This window comes from Pezoporus flaviventris, unplaced genomic scaffold (assembly GCF_033815535.1).
Source record: "Pezoporus flaviventris isolate CSIRO_AGI_PZ_B2104156 unplaced genomic scaffold, CSIRO_AGI_Pfla_v1 ptg000036l, whole genome shotgun sequence".
NCBI classification, from domain to species: domain Eukaryota; kingdom Metazoa; phylum Chordata; class Aves; order Psittaciformes; family Psittacidae; genus Pezoporus; species Pezoporus flaviventris.
Window position 1 is genome coordinate 22,462,929 of NW_026892584.1, and position 15,112 is coordinate 22,478,040.

Here is a 15,112-nt window from a genome sequence, read left to right on the forward strand (position 1 = left end):
AGGGTGTAATTATTTCCTATGGTTTCCTCTGAAATCAGAGACTAAATTTTTAATCACAGTTTAATGGAATGAAGGGCTTAAGACAGTGGCATCTATATTTACTGGGCATCTTCAGAGCACTGGGGCTTCTTGGTTGAGTGCTTCTGTTTTATTCTGGGCTTGAGTGTATCAAGTGTATTGGGTCCAGCCTTTTGTGTACTTTTTTTCCCTACCATGTAGAAAGGATTTTCATGGATAGGGAAAGCAGTTTTTGCCAGAAACTTTTTTCATCCAAATAGGACTGGCAAGTGGCCAAAAATGTGCTGGTGGTTCTTCAGTTGTGAATTTTAATTTCCAGACAGCTCCTTTTAGTACTTGTTCACACAGACATTGCTTCTCTCATCACTACTGTGAACAGAGGGTGCAAGCCTGTTTCTGGTGCCAAATGTAACATCTACAGGCTCAGCCCCTAATCCCAGCCCCTCAGGTAGGTTATGAGGAGGTGAATCTCAGTTTTGTTGGCCTTTCCACTCTACCTGGGAGGTGGGGGTTAGCAGCAATGTGGCCACTAGGCACACAGCTTGCCCACAGCTTTCAAAGTCCTCACTCATCCAACTGCTGGGTGGGTAGATGAAAGCAAGGCTACTCAGCATGCAGATGATAGTGCAGGTTGCCCTACAGCTGAAAAATGATAAGGAGGTTTTTACTTGGTTGGCTAGAAACTTCTTTACCCTCTTGTGAATAAAGTCTGCCCTCCCCCCCCTTTTCTTTTTTTAAAAACTCATTGTCATTCATTCAACAGTGTGAAATCTGCTCGTTTTGAAGTATCCAGTGTTTTTCCCTAGCAACGAGATTTTTCTTGTAAGTGACAGATTGGATGTAGGATCAGGGTGGGGCAGGGTGAAAATACATATTTCTTAAAATACTGTTCAATAACTATTGCCTTTACAGCCTTAGTGTTAAAATTGTATTACTGACTGTTTATTTTAAGTAAGGTTCCTTTACATGATAACCAAATTTGACTTTATAAAATTTGTTCTTAAATTGCCACACATGATATTAAGTTTTAAATATAAAAATTATAAAAACAGCTCATATCTCAATTCTGTATCACCAAGAAGGAATAATGTGGCTAAAACGTTCCTTAATAAAAGACGTGTAGTTGAACATGGGCTTTAAAATCTGTGGCACAGTACTTTAAAAGCCTGTTTGCATTTTGTCTGTCTCTTTAAAGGGCTTCCGTATTGTCTTGGGCTCCCCTGGAAATGCAGTAAGGATTCGTATCACATCTCCGTTGCCATGGCAACAGCAGTCTTTCCCATAATGAGCTGCATCATCTGAACTGATGTCACAGCATCATGCAGCAGGTCATACAAGGCACCTCCTAGTATTGCATCTTACAGATGTGCCGTAAACATCAAAAGAGGATGATTTGAACAGGACGTGGTAAGTGCAAAATGTTGTGCTATTCTTAATTGCACCATTATTTTTTCCTGGTTTATGAGGTTTTCCTAATATAAGAATGTGTGTGTTTTGCCTTGTGAAATTCATTTTGAAGAAGATGCTGCATGCCTAAATATTATTTTTCAGGCAGCCAGGCTAAGACAAAGGCCTACAGAAAATGCATTCAGTCTGAATGTTTAGACTTGTCTTAGCATCTGTGGTAATATCCTGAAGATTTGAAGAGAATATATTTAAATTTTGCAATCCAATTAAGGCTGCTACAGCCTAATTTGCTTAAAGAATACCTGTATTTTAATGCAATAAGCACATTTTGTTCCTTTTCCTGTGTCTTTAAGCATTCCTATTTTGTGTAGCTCTGTTTTAACCTATTTAGCATGAATATCACCCATTTATTTTCATTGGCCTTGTATGACATGGTAGTACAGAAAATACTCTATAAACTGGTGCTGAGCAAGCAACTGGAACAGTATTGATTTTAAACATGGTTCAGTACTGTCCTATTTCTGTTGGTATTCGTAAAAAAGCAAAACATCAGTGTAATTGTCAAACAATAACCAGGTATTTTGAAAGTATAGCAGCTTTTAGCTTATCTACTGCTTAACTTTCAATCTGGTGGGTTTTTTAAGTAGTAATATGAATTTAGTGATTTTTAGATCTGTCTTTACTGGAAAGAAAACAAGCTTTTTTGTTGTTTTTTTTTCTTTTCTTCCCCCTGCTGCAACTGCAGTAAAAGGTGCAGCCAAAGATTCAGGCATTCTGAGGGGTTCTGCTATGAATAAAATACTTATATGAATAATTACAAAGGTTCCACCTCTATCATGGGAAGAAAGCACATATCTTTTATATTCAGCAAGCTGGTTAAAGTCGTATCTATGATATTTAGCAGTTCTTTAGAGTGCCCAATAGTTGTTTATTTTATATTAAGGTCTTTCCAGGCTAATTTTGCTTTACTTCAAGTTAATCTGGCTGGATGGTATACAACAACACTAATTGTTTGATTTTGCATGTTTAAAATATTCAGTCTTTCTGCTGCTTGCTATTAGAAGGAAAGAAAAGACCAGACACATGTCATTTTAATTGATCAGTATGTCCACTAGGAACTAGGGAGTGGTCTCTGGCTCTGTTATCCCTGTGTAGTTTATATTTCAAAAGTGCAGCAAGAAAAAATAGCAGCCACTAATCTTGTAGCAATATCTATATTTACTGTGGTTTTTAGTCCCTTATATTTGTTAAAGTATGGCGTAGTAAATATAATGAGACGTTCATAGGGATATAATGATGCTGTTCATAGGGATGGGTGTGATGGTCTTGTCTAGCACAAGCTGGAATTGAGTTCCTATATCTTAATTAGGCAGTCTTACTGCATCATACATGCTTTTTTTCAGCAAGGTCTGGGTACATTTGTTGGGATTTTTCCTACTGCAAAATGCAAAGCAGATGAGTCTAAATGAACATTAGAGTAATGTTGCTTTATTTATCTGTGATACATTTTACAGTATGAAAGTAGTGGTCTCTTATGCTTGCTATGCTCTCATCAGGCAAACTCGGAAGGTATGAGTTAGCAAGAGGGCGGGACAGCTGATGTCTGGCCAATGTCAGAATTAGAGATGTGAAGAGAACTGGTGAGCACTGCCTTCAACTTGCAATCTGGGGGACCATCAAAGAACAGTTAATAAGGAGTGGACGTAAGACATGCCTTTATTAATGTATTTTGTTAGATTTTTCAAGAATACTAGAATTTCTCAGACTACAGTTAAAAGAGAAAAACATATGGAAAACATACCGGGGGGGGGGGGGGGGGGGGGAAAGAGCAACTTTTGACAGTATCAATGGAGAGATGACATGGTATGAAGCCCCCAGTGCAGGTTTGTGGGGTTTTTTGTTTGGTTGGTTGTTTTTTTCTCATAATGAGAATACAAATAGTGTTGTTTTTTTAAACATTAGTTTTTAAAAGTTAGTGTTGCTCTCCATTCCACACACTTCTCACGGTATTGTTTGCCTTGTTAATAATGGAGCTGTGATGACACTAGTTTCCTCATGAACATTTCTGCTAATTCTGACTCCAGCTGAATGCCTTGACTGTGGAATACTTCCTTTTCATTTTTTGTATGGGCCCAAGGGTCTTACTGAGGTCTGTATAGGCGGATGTGGAAGAGTATGGAGTGATTAAGAGGGTCTTACGAAGAGCAAGCCTGATTGCCTGAGTCAGAGCATAACTGAATGTTGAAACGCTACAGATTTAATACAGTTTTGCTTGCTGTTGGGGCAAATTCATAACTGGTACAATTATGAGTGAGACAGCATATAGCAGATGGAAAACTGTGCTGCTTTCAGTTTTGTTCCATAGCTGGATTTACTCATCATTAGCAAAGGCAAGATGTTTAGTAAGTACATGAGTTCTTACCACAAATAGCTGAATTCGGAGACTTAATCTGGAGGCTAAAGTTGTCTGTGTATCTAGTTTCATACTGATATGTAGTTGGAGATGGGTATATATTAGTGAGCTGAAGAAATGTTTAATCTTTAGATTAAAGAATGAAGAACTGTTTAATCTTTACTTTGCTCTAAAGGTTTTCTTATATCATCAATAAATAGTTCCCTTGTAGCTTAGCACTGAAAGCAGAAAGAAACAAGGTTGGTTCCTCCCAGAACAGCTGTAGAAGTTGTTAACTAAGCCTGACTCCAGCAATGGAAGTTGGTACAGTTCTAACATTTTGTGGTTTTTTGGTCTTAGCATTATGACAATGCAAAGCCTACTTAGAGGGGGATTAGAGAATGTCCTCAGTGGAAGGAAGCCTTCTGGACTCTAGTCTTTTATCTTCTATAGGTCTTAAGGTTATATTGCTGTAGAGCAGTGGTAGGTGAATGTCCCATCCTGCCCTCCCCGGTGGCAAACCTGGAATGGATCTGTGTCCAGGAACTCATCACTGGAAAGTCAAGACAAAAGAGTCCTCTGTACCAGAAGTGCTCAGGCATTGATTATAACTGGTGGCATTTCCAAAATGCTGGTGAAATATTTCTTTCAAAATAACGGAGGAATTAAAAATAATTATAAAGAACTTCCATGCAGTGCCTTAATTTACTTGCAGCTTTCTGTAAAAATTACTGCTGTGTCATGAAAGAAATACTGACAAAATTCTGGGCTGGACTGGTTTTTTATCTCTCCTGTCTGTGCTGAGTGCTGCTAGCTTCAAGGAGAGGTACAGAATGTCTGAAGTTCTGTAGACATATTTAAACAAAAAAAGATTTGTAAGTATTAAAAGATAGCATGTTTGTCTGTTGAAATAGTGTATTTATATTTTGTATTGTAAGTACAGCCTATGCTATATTGAAGTGTCTGTATGTTCTGTAATGAGACATTGCACTGCTAGTAATGGAATACAATTCATGATACATAATGCAAAGATGACTCCAAGGAATCATCTTGCAACTCATTTATGTCTGAATACTGACATTCCTGTGGACTGCACGGGGAAAGTGCCTTTCACTTTGCCATTTGATGAGAACAGCTGTCATTAAAGCAAATTCTAGCTGCAGAAAAGAAAAGTTGTATATGTTACCACTGTCATGAGTCACCTGGGCTGGGCCAGAGGAAGGGAAGGTGCAAAAGGAAAAGCTGAGCTGTGTGGAGCTGTGTGGAGTCAGGATGAATCTAGATTGCTGCTCTGTGCACTGAGGGAGTAGGGTGTAGTGTGGATGGAAGTGGCAATGATGGGCAACCATATCTGACATCACTGTCATGATCCAGAACTCCTTTGAAAATGTAGCTTCCACCCAGGGTGCCTCAGCTTCTGCAGGCTTTGGCATAGGGGAAGAGACCTCAGCTACATTCCTAGCCCTAACAAGTTTTTGCTGTAGACATTTTCTATTTTGCTATTGCTTAAAAGCTCCCTGTCCCTTGTTTGCTGAGTAGGCACTATATTGTCTAATCAGTTCTCTTATTAGTTCCCTTATCAGTTCTAAGGCCCATGGTGTATCTTATTTCTCATATTCATAATGGTATTTAGTATTTTCTACTGATTTAAAAATAAAAATACCTATCCCTTCTTCACATCCATCAAATCAACCCCAAAATGCATCATATAAGTCCCTTTACTGGTTTGGTATGATCAAGATAATTTTAATGAATATTCATGTCAGAAGAGTATCTAATTCTAAGAGTATCAAAATGTACTTTCATGAAGAAAAAGGTTTCTTATTTTTAAAATGCCTGTATAAAAGCTTTCCTTCGTGAGGAAAAGGGTTGGGGAATAAAGAAAAAAGCTCTTCCCTTGTTTTGTGGTTGAATTACAGGTTTCAAATATCTAAACCCATGTGTCCTTTGAATCCCAGCAAGGCTGACTCAGCTTTTTATCCCTTCAAGGACAAAAAAATTTAGTTCTACGCAATTTGCAATGTCTGGTGCTTTTATAAAAGATGTTTAAAGCCAGGAATGCTCTCTGCTCTGCATGAATCATTTCTCATGGCATGTGTTGGATGCAGGGTTGCCCTAGCAGCCATGGCCAAAATACTGTCACCTCCTGCTTCTTGACTAGTACTCAATTCCTGTGCCACGAAAGAAGGGGCTTTCTCTCAGCTGCTGAATGAATGTCTTCTAGGGCACCTGAAAGTGGAGGTAGCTTGTAAATAAGTCGTGTCTTCCAGCCCAGGGGATAATGTTTGTGTCCTGTGGAGAGTACTGGCCTCGAGGGTGGAGGATGACCACTGTGAATTCTAATGACGCTTGCTTACCTTTGCCAGCTAAGTTGCTTCTGAAACTGTTAACAGCATCCAGGACTAGTAGTGAGCTCTCCAGAGGACCGTTTTGCAGGATTCAGCAGTAAAAAAGCACTGTTCAAGGGCAACCACAGGACCCTCTGTGGCAGGTCAGGCCTCTGTGAGCCAGAGTGCAGGTACAGAAAGGTCTGACCCTAACTACTGCTATGCCAAGTCCAATTACTTTCTCATAGACTCCAAGTACACTAAACATATAGCTGAAATGTGTGCTCTCTCTTTGGTAAAGAGATCTTTCAAGTGATAGTGATTTCTATGAGGAAATAGCTCTACGAAACAGATTTCCCAGCCCCTGTGTTCTAGTGTCTTCTGGGAGCTGGCACACTTAAAAAGATGGCCTTTGCTAGCATTAGGCTCTACTAAGAGAAGTCCTAGCTTTTTAGGTAAGGAAGCACCCAACTGCAGTAATTATTTCTGTTTTCAGTCTAACTGCATATCTATTACTTTTTGCATATGTTATTTTTGTTTTCAAGAGTTGCCCTCTACTGATAGTCTTGTAAGCTTGATGTCATAGTTTCAGGATTAGGGCGCAGATGTGAAATAGCTTCATAAACTGTCAAAGAAAAATACTATTATTTTTTAGCAGCTTGTTGTGTGGATAAATTAAAGGAGGCATGCAGCTGAATATGAAACAAGTTGTGTGTGGGAGTTTTGGGTTTCGTTTGGTTTTGTTTGGGTGCCTTTTTGTGTTTTGTTTTTTTTTCTTTTGCTGTGTCATTTTTGCAGCATTTATTCTCTGGACTAAAAGCCTGCAGGTGAGTCCATGTGTCAGTCTTGAAATGCATCCTGCCTAACCTCCATAACTCCTTCTTGCACACTGTTAGACTTGTATTTCTTGTTTTCAGCTCATATTCTATCATGAGCTGACTTTCCCTGAGTCTTACTTGCTTCTTTCAGCTTTCTGTTCCTGAATGTTATTACTGTCTTCTGTAATTACTGTCTTCTACTAAGTTGTCATTCTTTCCTTGTTTAAATCCATTGGAAAAAAACATAAAAAATTGTCTTTCCTCTGGACAGTCTCTGAAAAGTGGTTTATAAAAAGTTGTATACAGAAAATTTATGGGACTTCAGGGTTATTACTGTGTTTTAAAATAAAACAATTCAGATATCTGTAATGAAGTTCGTATAGGACCTTTACAGTGACAAACATACCTGAGAAATGGTGACGTCTTTCCTGACCAGATTGCATTAATTTGTAGTGTAAATGGAGGTAAGAAACTATTTTTGCCCCTAATACCGCTCATAAGGGATAAGCAACACATTTTTTATTTGGAAAACCTTTGGCAGACCTGAGAGAAGGACGTAAGAAGCTACTTTTCTTATTGCTTGTGTAGTACTTTGAAAAGAAGTACAATCTTTTATCTGTCTTTGTATTTTCCCGTTTGTGCTTCTGTGTGTATTTTCCGAGTGGTTAGGTTCTGCTGGTGGTTGTTTTGGATAAAGCTGAGCTCATAGTGGAGATCCATGAAATTTCAAGGGATTTAAGGAAAAAATGGTTGTTGCCTATGCTAACTTAACATGAGCTTGGGAATGTTCTAGTCTTTCAAAAGAGGAGGATCTGCTTGCTAATGTTTTTTTAGACAAGCTTTGACTGTACTATTTAAAATGAAACAAATAATAAAAATCCATACCTTGGTTGCTGGAAGCTAGACCTTTTTATGCTTTGCTGGCAACAGAAAAGAAAAAGTTCCATGTGCTTCTTAGTTGTTTTGGTTCTTTGGGAGGTTTTTTGGTGGTTTTATTTATTGTTTTCTTTTAAAGCTAGCTTTTTTTTTTTTTAAGTTTTAAAATAGTATTTCCTTCATTGGTGAGATAAGTGCTTGTCCTTGGTGTGATAGGTTCCTGTGATAGAATATGCACGGCCAAGGGAACTGATATAAAAATATTTTTGCAAAATATATTAAAAAAACCACAAAACAACAAACAAAAAACCCAACATACCTGCCCGCTGAAGTATTGGGCTCATTAGGTAGGAAATGGGAAAGTAAGGATAAATGCTTGGTTTGCATTACAGTGTATAACCTAGATGCTTGTAACTGGACCCACCGAGAAAAGAAGCTCTACTGACTTGTATTTTATTTTTGCCTTTTCAATAAACATAAGATTTTTGACTGGCATTTATTTGATAGAGCCTGACAGAACTCATACAGACCAAAAAGAAAGGAGTCAGGTATTGTCAAGTTGGAGGACTGTGTAAGATTGTTTTCAAGCTGATACTGCAAGATAAGCCTTAAAGAAACTCAAATAAAATACTAGCTAGAGATGACAAAACCAGTGAAAGACTTTTCTCAACACTCAGTATTTGTAATGAAAAACTACACTTCAGAGCTGAGTGCCATTGACAGAATAACTAGGGTCTACTGAAAATGTTTTCAAGTAAGGACATCTTTCAAAGATGTTTCATGTAGCTACTCCAGGCTGCTTACAGTTTTCAAGTGTGTTAGATCATGTTTAGAAGCAGCTTTTCCTGCTGAGGAGGCTAATTCCCAGGCCACGGCACTTCTGTACTAACAAGTATGTATTCTTCATGTACTTCAAGCTGCACTGCTAGTGTCCTAAAACATACCACATTTTGTTAGAATAATAAATCTGATCTTGATTGCCACAAAAAACCCCACCCAAAACCCACAGCCTCAGCTAAAAAAAGCAGCTTTCTGTCAGATTTCAGCACATCTAGTCTGCGTTGCTAAGGCAGTGACACAGCAGATATGTGAGTTGCCATTTTAAGGGTCAGCCATTAAGATATGCAGGGCATATTTTATAGATCTTTCACATGTCAGCTAATGTTGTTCTTTTCCAAACCTTCATCCTAGTATTTTAATAGTTTATTAACAATAATGCCTCATTTAGTTTTCGATGACTTATGCACAGAGATTTTGGAAAATAATTAGGGGATTTTTGGTTTACTTGTATCTGGAGAAGGTGGATTCCAAATATGCCTGTGCATGATGCAGTCTATCAGCAGCAATGATGATTGCTCTTTCAGACAAAAATAATTTTAACCTTCCAAGTGCTTGTCACCTGTTTGTAATGCAATACCCTTACAGTGAAAGATTTGATTTTGGATTTCTGTAAATTATGCAGAAAACTTCTTACTTACTCCTTTTGCTCAGCTTCATTATGTCATTTTGAATTGGACTGGGGCTTCAGTTTCGTTTGCTGGTCTCCCACCTGTGTGATTCCTTTTCTTTGTTCCAGACAGAATGGTGCAAGGCAACATTGCTGAATTAGAGACAGATGTGGGTGCTGAAAATAAAATAAAATGAAAAAAATCTAAAGGAAGAGAACTACCTTTTGTGACTTTTGGCCTGGGTAAAGGATTCCACAGCAGAAGACTTATCAAATGTAGGAAAAAATAATGGTTTTGGCAACATAAAAATTACATTTTAAGTAGTGTATGCCAAACTGTTGAGCCTTTAATGTAAATAAAAGCTTAATTCCACAACTAAGTTTGAAAAGACCTCAGATATTTTTACTGAATGAGTCTAAGTGATAGGCAGAGGGGCAGCAACACCTGGTCTGTAAAGCTTGAGGCAATATGTGCATGCCATTCTGCTGTAAAAGAAAATATTCATTTTAGAGAAAGAAGGGGACCTATCATGCTTTTGCATGATCTTCAAGGGCTCCTTTCCACAATTAGAGCTTGATAAGAATTATTCTACAAAATTCTGTTTTCTCACTCACTGCAGATTCATTAAAATAGCTATTGTTGATCCTCATGAAACTTTTATCACTAGGTTTTATTCAGAGAGCAAACAACCGAAACAGCTAATGACTGATGGATACGCATTAAAATGAGTGCACAGGACTAACATCTGTTCTTAATTAGGCACATTCCTGAGTTGCGGAGATAGCACTCTTTCCAGTCTAATAGATACTTACTTGTTTATAGAAACCAGAATAACTGTAAATGTCAAGTGAGCTAAGGAGGTGTGTTTCCAATTCATCTGCCAACATCTTAGGGAAGAAATTCATGGCAAGAAAGGCACCTTACGAGTGATCAAAAGTAGTCACCACAATTAACCTGTATTGTCTTCTGATTCCCAATCCATTTCAGTTTAGTCATCTTTAGACCTCTATACTGGCATGTAGCTTTGATTCCTACATTCATTCTTATTTTTTAATAATCTAAGGATGTACATAATATGTAAATATTATATACAGAAAAGCTCCGAACTTAAAATTAGTGTTTGACATATTAGAATTCCAACAGCATATTTTCATGAACTTTCTTGAATGGTTTATAAATGGAATTGTGTGTTTCTGTGTTCTCTCTGGGTGTTACTTGTTGATGAAGTACTGGCGGAGGGGAGGTGGTGGTGTGTTATTCTTACAAACTGACTAGTACCTCATGGTTTTAACTAATCCTTAGCAAGTTAACACAACAATGATTTAATCAAATGTGTAAAGATGAAATAAGTTTCTGAGAAACATTCTTTGATTTGTCTGTCATGGGAGAACCACAGGGAAGATAGAGGTTGTAGACAACCCCAAGAAACCTTCAGCCTGCAAAATGGTGTTTCCCCCGTCTACATATGACCTGCAAATTATATGTTCTGAAAGTGAAATCTGATAGCATTTGGAGCCAGGAAAAATACCCGTTTGGCAGGGCTCAGAATTATTATTTTTATTAAGCAGTATTTTCCTAGACTGGAGAAAGCCTCTGGGATTATAATTAGCCTGTCTTGGGCTGATTAGTGTTGGGTACTTGAAGACCCTTGAGCAGTGAAATAACGTATCCTGACAGCGTAGTTGAAGGAAGACCAGTGTTTCACTTATCCCTGAAGGGGAGGAGAAAAAGAAAAAAAGCATAATTTTGGTAGATTTAATCCTGTTATGAGAGAATTATTCTTTTTGATTAGAGAGATTAGAGGAGTAGGTGTATGGGGATGGGGACAGGGACAGATATCTATTAGCTGGACTAATACATCAAGTATGTGTGCCAGGGACATTTACTTTGACTCCAAGAAAGAAATCTAGAACATATTGAAATACAGCAGGGAAAGCTTGAACAAAAAAACCCACACAATTAAAGCTCTGACTGTGAGGTTTTGGTTTTTAAATGACAGTGAGGGGGCTAAAAATGCATAATGGCACTTTAATGGCTGCCAGGCTTTGCAGTGAGATAATTCCTGCTGCAGCGACAAGGAAGACAACTATCAGAGTTCTCCTGAGAGCAGTGCAGAGGCTGGGAGGAGCAGGGTCTGCTGCACAGCAGCAGTGAGTGGGGTTATGATGTTATTGCATGCTTATAAATTATGTCTTGGAGCTGCCCAGAAATGTCAGCACAAGGTTAGTCTTGAAGCTACCATTGCACTTTTTTTTACAATCATTTCTCTGCTGCACCTATTACAGGCACGACAGTGAAACTTGCCTTGGGAGGTATTTAGTTCTTGATTCAGGTCTAACTCTGCTCCTGCTGACTTCTTATGTTTCACTTCTAACGGAAGCATAAATCTGTGGGTCTTATGCAAGGCTTACTGGGGTCATTAATAAGCTTCAGGCTCAGTATCTTCCCATGTTGACTGTTTTGGATTTTTTAAATTATTTTTAATTATTATTATTTTTTGTTTTTTTCCTCTCTGATTCTGTGATTTCCACAAGGAAAGTGTCATGTGCTAAACTGAATGAAGCCAAGCAAGATTCCTGGAAGCAATAAAGCCATTTGAAATGTGTCTCATTTGAAAGTTCGAAAAAGAGCTGTATGACTGCAAAGATTTGGGAATAATCTTGCTTCTCAGTTTTCTGCCAAATAATGAAAATGTTTTGATATTGTCTGTGCAGTTCAGGCTGTTGTTATGGTATTATGGAGTGTGAATGTATTTTTTGTGTGCTGAAAAGCTGGTTAAGATCTGAACACCAGTAATATCATGCAGGTGGGTTTTAAATTCCTTTTTCAAGAAGCTAAAATTATTATTTTTATCTACTTGAGAGGTGATAAAAAATCTTACCATATTTGAAGTGCTTTATCCTGGCTGCAGTTTTAGATTTAAAAGTGTAAAGAAGACAAGAAAATCAGGAATATATCAAAAACTTTAATGATGTGTGGCTTTATTTTCAAAAAGCCAAGGCCTCCATGGCCTGAAAGTAAGATTAAAAAATTAATTGATCTGTACATGGAGAGGACTGAACTGCTTGATGTTGTCTTGCAGTTTAGTTTGGTTTGTTTTGCTCTTTTTTAAAATATGAAAAATTCCTAATATTGAATCTTAAAGGTTCTTGTTGTTGAGGAAACAAAGTTTCACATAGTGATTTTTTTGAACTACAGCATGATGGCAGACTTAAAACCTGAACTTACAGGAATTATTAACGATAGCCCCAGGGAATGAAGTCCTATTTAATGACAAAGCAGGGATAATAGTGACAAAGTACATGGCAGTACAAACATTACGGTGAAGAACCACAACTCCATCTGCTGATATAATACCCCAATTTTGGAGAAATGAACAGTAGGTACAGTAGATGCCAGTTATTTTTGTAGGTCCTGAAAACAAGTAAGCTGAACATAGTACTATGATCTGTCTTGCTATTCGTGTTATATTTCTATGATTATTGTTAATATTGTCAAAAAGAGAGACTTAGCATGTGAAGTCATGCACAGATGCACATAAAAGTCCTGAGTATCTCCTCCCTGTCCCAAAACATATACTGTGCTACTGTGTGAGTCTGAGAGCAGAGGAATGTACCAGGAATGTGGCAGGTGTGTGAGAGGATAGTAAAGATCTGTGACATGAAGTCCTTCATGACCTATAACATATTAGGTATTCTCTCCATCCCTTATTAACAGGTCAGATTTTTTTTTTTAAGAAGTGATTCCCGTTGCTAGAAATATGTGGGTAGTGCTAAAAGAGGGAGTTAATAGTATCCCTTTAGGATGTTTGGGTAGACACAGAAGTGACTTGAGAGCAAGAGCAGAGTGTGCTTTGGTACCAGGTCACCCTGCCAGAGGCTGATACAGAGAGGCAGTTGGGTACAGCCCCAGCTGGTGAGATAGAGTCTGGAGAAAGGGGTAGAGAAGGAACACAGAGCAGGAATACAGAGTTTGGTAAGAGCTACCTCAAGCAAAAGAGGGGAGAAATTGGGATGTTAATGGTTGAATGGGCTTGCTGTGAGCTGTATCAAGCCGAGGGAGAATGAGGTAACAGCTGTTACAAGCAGGCCGGAAGTTAACTGCTGCTTAAAGACCCCAAAAGGCCCCTTCTCCTATTCAGCTCCTGTCAAAATCACATCAATGTTGCAAAATCCTCTGTGGGCATCTAATGGGTATGATGCACTATTTCTAGCTGTGTTGGGAATATGTCTAAGAAGTTTAAAGTGCAACATGCAACAAAATATATCTAATGGCATCATCTAGTACCGTTACAGCATGCAGAAAATGAATCAGCAGCAATTTAAGAACATAATAATAAATTTAACTTTGGCTAGGCAAGCTCATTTTTTAAATCCTTTGAGACTCTGCAGGATGTTTTAATGGGCCTTTTGTGATGTGGATATTTCCTCAGTTTAAAAACTGAACTAAATAGGTTCATTTTGCACAATTTGGGAAGGAGCTTTCATACGGTAATGATTTTGGGTCACTGCTAAGCTAGACCAGATGTGGATGAATGGCTTAACAGTGAAATGCTGCATATCCCTTTACAAAGCTTTTTAGGCCTACATACTTATCCTCTTGGCAATAAGCTTGCAATTAATGAGTAAGTGCTTAATACCTAGTTATATGTCAAAAAAGGCAATAATAGTTCCACCGAAGTTCTCAGTGACTTTGGGGAACATCTGAAGTCAACCAGTCATTGACAAAATAAACTGATGGAGCCATCTTTAATTAGGAATAACTTAAATTGTGTATCATTGCCACCCAGAAAGACATTGTTTCTCTCTGTGTTATAGAGGTTAGCAGAGAACCATAATCAAACCTATTTTTGGGGTGAAAAGAAGGAAATGGTGTGATGTAGAGAGCTGCTAAATAAGGAATGAACTTTCTGAAATACTAGGTGTAGTCTTTAAGATATGAACAGTTCTGATCTAAAAATAAGACATTATTGACTTCCAGATATCCAAAAAAGTTAACTTTCTATTCTCTGAATTATAACAAATAACAAAACATAATTTACCAGCCTTTCTTCATGTTGATATTTAACACAGAATAGAACAGAGTATTTCAGTTGGAAGGGACCAGTAATGATCATCTACTCCAACTGCCTGACCACTTCAGGGGCTAACCAAAAGTTAGAGCATGTTATTAAGGGCATTGTCTAAATGCTTCTTAAGCACTGACAGGCTTGGGGCATCAAACACCTTTCTAGGAAGCTTGCTCCAGTGTTTGACCCGCCTCTTGGTAAAGAAATGCTTCCTGACGTCCAGTATAAACCTCTCCTTGCACATCTTTGAACCATTCCCACGTGTCCTGTCACTGGGTCCCTGGGGAAAGAGATCAGCACCTCCCTCTCTGCCTCCCCTTCTCAGGAAGCTGTAGAGAACAAGGAAGTTGCCCCTTGGCCTCCTTTTCTTCAAACTAGACAAACCCGATGTCCTTCGTCACTCCTCATAGGGCATGCCTTCTAGCCTTTTTGCCAGGTTTGTAACTCTCCTCTGGACACATTCAAGTACCTAAGCATTCTTTTTAAGCTGTGGGGCCCAGGCTGCACACAATACATCAATGTTAAATACAGTGGGATATTCACCTCTCTTGATGGGCTGTGTTTGATGCACCCCAGGGTGCTGTTTCCAGCACAAATCCAAAACATAGCCTCATACTTGGTACTTTGAAGAAAATTAACTCTATCCCAGCCAAAACCAGCATTACCCAGATTTATTTTTTTTTTTAATATAATATACAGGTAGGCGTGAACTGGTTAAAATTATTTGGCTCACAAGCTTAAGTAGTGTTGAAAGTTTG

General features: G+C 38.2%; 1 protein-coding gene across 5 annotated transcripts in view; it reads left to right on the forward strand.

Moving 5' to 3' along the window:
* Positions 1–1,216: 1,216 nt before the first annotated feature.
* Positions 1,217–15,112, forward strand: part of AKAP6 (A-kinase anchoring protein 6) — a 280,658-nt gene continuing 266,762 nt past the window's right edge. For 3 of the 5 annotated variants that reach the window (XM_061463485.1, XM_061463491.1, XM_061463490.1), the window contains exon 1: positions 1,217–1,425. The gene's annotated coding sequence lies outside the window, so the exon portion shown is untranslated. Of the gene's footprint in view, positions 1,426–4,622; positions 4,693–15,112 lie in introns of all 5 variants that reach the window. The other 2 variants (XM_061463486.1, XM_061463487.1) reach the window with 2 other exon arrangements.